Genomic DNA, 9,371 nt, shown 5'->3' on the forward strand with positions numbered 1-9,371 from the left:
AGAAATTGCTTTCTTCTTGCCACTCTTCCATAAAGGCCAGATTTGTGCAATATACGACTGATTGTTGTCCTATGGACAAGTCTCCCACCTCAGCTGTAGATCTCTGCAGTTCATCCAGAGTGATCATGGGCCTCTTGGCTGCATCTCTGATCAGTCTTCTCCTTGTATGAGCTGAAAGTTTAGAGGGACGGCCAGGTCTTGGTAGATTTGCAGTGGTCTGATACTCCTTCCATTTCAATTTAAACAAATCTACACACCTCCTTGGGATGTTTAAAGCTTGGGAAATCTTTTTGTATCCAAATCCGGCTTTAAACTTCTTCACAACAGTATCTCAGACCTGCCTGGTGTGTTCCTTGTTCTTCATGATGCTCTCTGCGCTTTTAACGGACCTCTGAGACTATCACAGTGCAGGTGCATTTATACGGAGACTTGATTACACACAGGTGGATTGTATTTATCATCATTAGTCATTTAGGCCAACATTGGATCATTCAGAGATCCTCACTGAACTTCTGGAGAGAGATTGCTGCACTGAAAGTAAAGGGGCTGAATAATTTTGCACGCCCAATTTTTCAGTTTTTGATTTGTTAAAAAAGTTTGAAATATCCAATAAATGTCGTTCCACTTCATGATTGTGTCCCACTTGTTGTTGATTCTTCACAAAAAAATACAGTTTTATATCTTTATGTTTGAAGCCTGAAATGTGGCAAAAGGTCGCAAAGTTCAAGGGGGCCGAATACTTTCGCAAGGCACTGTAAGTGTTTGTTTTAATGATGTGCCCTATGCTGTGTCTTTTGATTAAAATGAATATATTATTCCTGAAAAGACAGGATATTGTATATAAAGTTTAACTAGATTATGGAATATGTTTATTGGTGGGTATAATAATGATAAAGCACAGAATGCTTACTTCTGTATCGTCTTTGCTCCATATTCCTTAGATTATTTTGTTTCATACTTTTGTGTTCTTTTGTATATTGGTATTATTCTGCTTTAAAGATTCTGATGCAATGTTTTGTCTTTGTGGTGTTTAAACAACTGCAGAATAAAAAGACAGATCAAATTGAATATTTTAATTTGGTAATTTAGTGTGTGTTGAGTGAGAGGAGAGTCAGTGGGATTGATTGACATTGCATTTGTTCATTTTTATGTTGGCTGCATAAAAAGCTTAAAGTACCACTTTTTGGAGCTGGTCACTTCCCTATACAGAGAAGCTACAGTCTTCTGGTTCAGAGATGTATGATGCTACCAGGCAATATAGTTGTTCTGTTTAGACGCCAAGTTGTGTCACGTGCACAAGTACAGTGAAATGCCTTTCTTGCATGCTCTAAACCCAACAATGCAGTAATCAGTATCCATGTAGTACTAAAAATAACAGGGTAGAACAAAAACACGAGAAATAGAAATAAGAACACGAGAAAGTAAGAAACTATATACAGGGCCAGTGCCAATACCATATTTACAATATACAGGGATACTGTAGTGATAGAGGTAGATATTGTATGCACAGGGATACCGTGACTAGGCATCAGTATGTATGATAAACAGAGTAGCAGCAGTGTAAATTAAGATTGTATGTAAGTGTGTGTAGAGTCAGTATCTGTGTGTTGGCGCGTGAGTGTGCATAGAGACAGTGCAAAATGTTTAATAAATACAATGGTCAATTCAGATCTGTGTCTGACCATCCATTTTGTTAGCTATTTAGCAGTCTTATGGCTTGGGGGATAGAAGCTGTTCACTGCTTGCCATACCAAGCAGTGATGCAGCCAGTCAAGATGCTCTCAATGGAGCAGCTGTAGAACGTTTTGAGGATTTGAGGGCCCATGCTAAACTTTTTTAACCTTCTAAGGGGGAAGAGGTGCTGTCGATCCTTCTTCACGACTGTGTGCGTGTGTGGACCATTTTAAGTCCTTAGCGATTTGAATCCCGAAGAACTTAAAAGCCATTGACCTGCGTGTTCAGTCCCAGGGGTCCTAAGCTTGGAGGGGACAATGATGTTGAACACTGAGCTGTATGAACAGCATTCTCACATAGGTATTCCTCTTATCTAGGTGGGTGAGGGCAGTGTGGAATGCAATTGAGATTGCGTTGTCTATGGATCTGTTGGGGCAGTATGCAAATTTGAGTGTGTTTAGGGTTTCTGGAATGATGGAGTTGATGCATGCCATAACTAGCCTCTCAAAGCACCTTATATGCAAGTGCTACAGGGCGGTAGTCATTGCGGTAGCCTCAGAGAAAATACTGTAAATTAACACCTGAGGGAAGTCTCATCTCCTATGGTATTATGTAAAAAAGTAACAGTAGTATTAACAGTGGTTTGAATTATGAATATCTTCCTTTTTCAGAAAAAGAAGTTGAATAGCAGTTTGGGGACATTAAGATATGGCCTCCCGAAGCCCTTTACATGGTGAGTGTATTTCATACAGGACTTATTCAGTAAACCATGCCAATGCTTTAATGTGTCGTTAAGATATTGTACTTCAGTTCTGTTTTCGACGCTGAAGAAATCTATTGAGTAGACTAGATCAGGGATTCCCGAACTTTTGGAGCTGGGGACCCCCTTTGCGAAAGCAAATTCATCAGGGACCCCCTCAAAATCAGAACATTTTGCAGGTTTAAAACTAACTTCCTGCAACTCTACACATTTTCCCATGGGGCAGAGAAACATTTGAACAGTTTTAAAGCTTAAATTACAATGAAAAAACACATTTTTAAGGAATACAAGAAGTATTGAGTTGAACACTATCATTGATGGAGTACTGTGGATCCTGGTGAGCCTCACAGGCTACGTGCATCTCAGGGTAGCCTATATTGTAGATGAATAATATTGTATTGTATCCTCTGAACTTGTTCCACAGAACCTTGGCCAAATTCGTTTAATCTGTTTTTGCTAGTAATATTTATTTAAATTGTATTTTCTTTTTAAATCGTTTTGATCTGGCTTGCAGTACCTGGTCCACATACCCCCTGGACTAGAGTAGTGCTGCTATGAAACTGTTCTTCATAGCTATGAGCTTGTGTAGACTATTCTATACTTGTTGGAAAAACACTAACCAAACCTTTTAAAAGTGTCATATACACCCCACAAGAAGGGACATCGTCAGTAAGTCTCCAAAAAGCAGCAAGTGACATTTTAGAAAACATACCAATAGAGAGATAAAAGGCCCCACCTACTTTGTGAAGCACTGTCTCACCAAAGAGTGTAGATCTTAGCAAAGATGGTGACTGACAACAAATGAGGATATCTTACCTAAAACAAAAACACATAAGATACTGTACCATGACACCAGGCAGAGAAGATGATACTAAGAAAGTTGTTACCGAGAATCAAAAGGGGAAGACAACGAATGTAATGACAGGAAAGAATGCCACTGATATAAGATAAGCATGTCCGCTGTGTTGATTCAAATCTTGGAAAAATACTTAGTGGAATATTTACTGACTTTTGGGCCAAAGGACTGAGCAGTTCTATTTATAGATGAGGTTGTACATTATGCATTCATATGCAGTGGACATCAGGCACGAGTCAGCCATAGCAATCCCAGGAGGTTGGTGGCACCTTAATTGGGGAGGACAGGCTCGTGGTAATGGCTGGAGCGGAATAGTATCAAATATGTGGTTTCCATGTGTTTGATGACATTCCATTCGTTCCATTCTAGCCATTATTATGAGCTGTCCTCCACAGATAGCAATGGTGTCTTGATTGTTCATATTGTCTTTTTTTAACACAATGACTTATTTAACTGATGCCTTTTGTTAACAGAGGGAACTTTGAAAAGACGCAAGCAATCCAAAAGCACGGAATTGGATCCTCCAAGCAGTAAGTAGGCTATACAGATGCATCTTAAAGTATTTATACAGTACATTCAGAAGCCTTTAACACAATGTAGATGACCTCATTTACTGCAGCACAAGTCTTTGGTATTATCATAACCAGATCTGCATTCTAGAGAGCAACTAACTGAAGAAGGTTACCATTCAAACCCAGCAGATTCGCTCACTGGAAATTTACTTCAATAGTGGTTACCAACAATTTATTAAAAAGGGCCTACAATCTCTAAGAATGTCTGAGCAATATTTATTTGGTACCCTTAGTTATGTTTCAGTAGCATGTAAAGTAATCCAAATGAAGTGTGTAAATTAGAAATATGATCTGATTATCTTCTCTTCCCAATGTCTCCAATAGTGAACTTGGTGCTGTGTGGGAAAAGAGGAGCTTGGAAGACTTCTACACAGCCAACTGGGTCAGACAAAGTCCAGTCCAGAGTGAACCTCCTGCTCAGTGTGTATGAAGAGACAGGGTAAGGTAGATAGTCACTCTGGTGGAGCTGCCTGCTCTGTATGGAGTGCCTCAACTCACTGATGAAAGCAAAAGAAAGAAAGAGACTATCCAGAATATACTGAGTTCAAAGGTCAATGACTTTATGGTTGTGTTGAAGCACAAAACCAAACAGAGAGCCAAGAGAAAATATGTTGAAGAGAGCAGTCAGGAGACAATCCAAAAATCCCAAAACATCTATCACTTTACTGTAACACAGAGATGGAGAACGTGAGGATGACCATCAGATCTCTGGAGGAGATGCTCAAAACAACAGGTAAATAGATGTCAAGAAATACATTAATTTTAATCTATTATATATTTTCGTAAGTATTTTAAATGTCTATATGGAATGGCAAGCACAAAGTACGGGGCTTCAAGCACTGAAACATTTTGATCACACAAATAGACCCCTTTGTGTGTTTGCAAACATTGCCGCACGAGGGCGATGCGTGCAAGTTGCTGTCAAAAGAAGGGGAAGTTCTTATAGAACGCCAGAAAAAAACGCCTCTATTTACATGTTGCTTATGAGTGCATTTCACACTACTTTTGGATTATCATTGGATTTTAAGGCTCGTATGAATGTCCTGCTTAATATATTGTGTGCGTCCTCATCGCAAATCAACTGCATTATACTTGAAAAACACGTCAACTTCAAACAGTAAAATGTATTTTTGGCTAGCGTTTGCTACAAAATGTATTTTGTTCAGGAGCAATACATTTTTTAAATGTTGAATGGGCACAGATAGCGATGGATTTCTTACTGCAGTCAAAAGTCGCGCGCATCTGGGGTCTATGAAGGAAGGCTATTAATAGATGCCAATACATTGGTTGATAATATTGATCAGCATCATTATCAACTTAGTTTGTCAAAAAGTACATTGCTGTGTATATACTGTATAAGAGGCAAACGTTTCATTGACCATATTGTATCATTATGATGTGGTTAAAATGGACTGTAAGACTTGTCATAAGCTTGCATGGCTCATCTTATTATAATTCAGTTGACAACTTGCTCCATAAAGAGACATAACATTACCAATATTTCTGCCACAGCAATCTCATAATCTTCAACTAGTATGAACTGCATGTGTAGTAAACATTGTATCTTATCACATTTCCTAACATCACCATGCACAATGCCAAACGTCAGCTGGAGGGGTTTAAAGTTCACCGCCATTGGACTCTGGAGCAGTGGAAACGCGTTCTCTGGAGTGATGAATCACGCTTCACCATCTGGCAGTCCGACAGACAAATCTGGGTTTGGCGGATGCCAGAAGAATGCTACCTGCCCGAATGCATAGTGCCAACTGTACAATTTGGTGGAGGAGGAATAATGGTCTGGGGCTGTTTTGAATTTTCGGGCTAGGCCCCTTGGTTCCAGTGAAGGGAAATCTTAACGCTACAGCCTACAATGGTATTCTAGACGATTCTGTGCTTCCAACTTTGTGGCAACAGTTTGGGGAAGGCCCTTTCCTGTTTCAGCATGACAATTCCCCCATGCACAAAGCAAGATCCATACAAAAATGCTTTGTCGAGTTCGGTGTGGAAGAACTTGACTGGCCTGCTCAGAGCCCTCACCTCAACTCCATCGAACACTTTTGGGATGAATTAGAATGCCGACTGCGAGCCATGCCTAATCGCCCAACATCAGTGCCCGACCTCACTAATGCTCTTGTGGCTGAATGGAAGCCCAGCAATGTTCCAACATCTAGTGGAAAGCCTTCCCAGAAGAGTGGAGGATGGTATAGCAGCAAAGGGGGGACCAACTCCATATTAATGCCCATGATTTTGGAATGAGATTTTTGACAAGCAGGTGTCTACATACTTTTGGTCATGTAGTGTACCATTTACTTAACAACAATGATAGACACCACGCCCAGGTCACAGAGCTTCTGGGTAAGATAAACATCATGGTGAAAGTGAATGGAGGGAGTTGCTATACCATTAAGATGTTCCATAAAGTACAGGCAGCCCTAAGGTAGCAAGCGAGAATACTGAAGGAGAGGAAGGAAAATATAAAAAGAGAGAAGGAGCTGAGACAAAAACAAGGAGGCAGAAATTGCTAAGTTGAAAGAAACCATTCAGAAACAGGTAAAATGAGAGAAATCAGAGAGAGAGAGAAAAGGGGAGCTGGATTCAAAAAGAGGGAACAGGAGATACTGAAGCTAAGAGACGCTGAGAAGGAGAAGAAAATAAAGTTCGAAGAGGAGCTCAAAGAACAGATGTTTGATGAGGAAAACAAAGAGAGGAGAAATAGCAAAGTTTTGCCTGTAAAATAAATGCATGAAAAATTAGATAAAAGACCTGAATATTTTAGAGAGAGAGCAGCAAGAAAGAAAGAAAAAAAATAATTGTGCTCCACTGGAAAAAGAGATTGCAAAAGCTAGAGAAGAGATGGGGGAGGTGTATAAGAATGGAGGAAAGGATGGAACGAGGCAGGGCAGGGAATTAAGATGGGGGAGAAGGAAGAGTTTATGAAGGGAGAGGAGGGTAAAATGGAGGGATATAAGAAGAGTATCAGAAAGGAGAAGAGGAAGGGAAATTAGATTTATTAAGAGGGATGATCAGGTAGGCTATGGGAAGGGGAACAGGAGGGATATGATGAAGGAAAACTAATGGGAAAGACAGCAGTTGAGTTGGGTAGAGATGCAAAAGAGCGTACATATTTTGCAAAATCTGCTGTGATTGGAGTCATGAGGGTTAAAGGGAAAATTATGAAGAGGGGAATAAGGCAGGGCATGAGGAATGGCAGAGATAGCATGAGGGCTATTGCATTTTGTACAGTCCAATGCCCTTGTGGTTGAAAATAGACCATCTTGTAACACTGTATTTAACTCTTTGTACAAGCAAACAAGAACATGCAAGCCAATCTTTTAAAATAAGTAAATTCACTTTACAGTTGATTTCAACCTCGACAAAACTGAGCTTCTCTTTCTCACAGGGAAGGCCTGCCCACTCCAAGACCTCTCCATCACGTTGACAACTCCCCGATGTCCCTCTCCCAGAGTGCAAAGAACATTGGCGTGACCCTGGACAACACCCTGTCATTCTCTGCAAACATTGACTCGCTCCTGCAGGTTCATGCTCTACCACATCCGTAGACTACGACCTATCCTCAGACAGGAAGCGGCGCAGGTCCTAATCCAGGAATCATGTAATCTCCCATCTAGACTACTGCAATTCTTTGTTGGCTGGGCTCCCCGCTTTGCATTCAGACCAAAAAGTAAATGTTTTGTCTCATCAGACCACAGAATCTTTTTCCTTATGCTGTCAGTCTTTCACGTACCTTTTTTCAAACTCCAGGTGTGCTGTCATTTGCCTTTTTCTCAGGAGTGGCTTCCATCTGGCCACTCTCCCATAAAGTCCAGATTGGTGAAGTGTTGTAGAGACAGTTGTCCTTCTGACAGGATCTCCTATGTCAGAATGGTCATTGGGTTCTTGGTCACCTCCCTGGCCAAGGAGGTGCCCAGCAGATCAAGCAGAGATGGAGCTGGTCTAGTATGATCACCAGCAAGGAAGGTTGTTGAAAACCCCCCAGTATGAAACCCCAAAATGTTGTAGTCTATAGTCCTCTTCAGAAAAACCCCAGGATGGAGTTTAAGATACAAGAATCCTTTGAACAGTTTGCTACTACAGCAGATGAAGGAGAGGAAAGAGTGTGGAGATGTGGAAGTGGACAGCGAGGAAGACGAAAAAGAGCTGAGTGAAGAGGGAAGCGGTGTGGTGAGGAAGATTGGCGTCAAGTATAAAAACTAAAAACACTCCGGTAGCTAAGACATGAATGAGGATGAATTACCTGCGGTGGCAGGTGCAGTGAAGACCGGCAAGTTCTAGCCTTGTCCGATGATGGTAAAGGGTATTCTGACCTAGTGGAAGTGAGATCTTGAGAGAATGTATCCTTGCCTTCCGGCTGATCCATATGTGGTGTCTAGTTGGGTGGAGAAGAGGTTGGGGACTTGAAATCGGTGAAAGTAACTCGAAGTGGACTCGTGATGATTGTGTGTCTTCCGCCCAGAGGGATGGCGCGTTCCGCACCACGCTCCTCGGGATAAGAACAGCGACTTGCTTTGCTCTCCGGAGCAGGGCACTGTTGAAAAGAGTGATAACTGGGGTGGCGTTAAGTGTTGAGGAGGATCAACTGAAATGGAAGATTCCTGGTGTCTGTGATGGCCACCGTTTTGTCCAACGCAGCCCCAGTGGAGAGCATGGTGAAACAGAGAAGACATTGTCTGTCTTGCTGAGTTTTAAAGCAGTGTCTTTACCTGACAAAGTCAAGTTAGGATGTGTCAGTTATCCCGTGAGAGCTTTTCTCCCAAACCCATTATGGTGTTTTAGGTGCAAAACTCATGGTCATATTGCAGCAGTGTGTAGGATGGAGATTCCTAGATGTGAAAAGTGTGCAGGAGGGCATGAAACAAAGGAATGTGTCGTATTGGTGGAAAAAGCTGTGTGTTACCTGTAAGGGTACACATGGTGCTGGAGATCAGAAGTGTCCGGGGAGAGAAAGGGATCGGGGCGAGTGATCCTAAGAGAGTCCCTGCGAGTAGGCCGAGGCCAATACAAAGTGATAGGAATACCGTGCTTCAGTACAGTTGGTTTCTTAGCGTTAATCACAGAAAATAGATGTTGTTGTGGCAGCTGCAGAGAAGTACTTCAGTGTACGAGATTTTACTGCAGAAGTGTCCCGTCCACACATGCTGCCGGCCTAGTGTAGGATCAGATATGGCCAAGTAGTGGAATAGTGGTGAAGTTAATGGGAGTAGGGTTAGTTAATAGGGCAATTTCTCTTCCCTTTTCGTGTCACAAAGTGTAATGAATTCACATTCGAGAACAGTAGGCGGAAACACAGGACTAGATAAGATAAATAGATGAATAGGGAGGCTGTGACCGGCCTCACAATCCAGTACTGTAGATGGCGGTGCATTTACCTTTCAGTTGGTTGCGATCCGCCAATACAATACAAATTTAAAGAAGAACTTTAGCTAGCACAGGGGAAGCGGAGTCAATGAGGGGTAATTTGTTTCCAATGGATCTGGATGGCGAGCTGGAA

This window comes from Oncorhynchus clarkii, chromosome 13 (genome assembly GCF_045791955.1).
Source record: "Oncorhynchus clarkii lewisi isolate Uvic-CL-2024 chromosome 13, UVic_Ocla_1.0, whole genome shotgun sequence".
Taxonomy (NCBI): domain Eukaryota; kingdom Metazoa; phylum Chordata; class Actinopteri; order Salmoniformes; family Salmonidae; genus Oncorhynchus; species Oncorhynchus clarkii.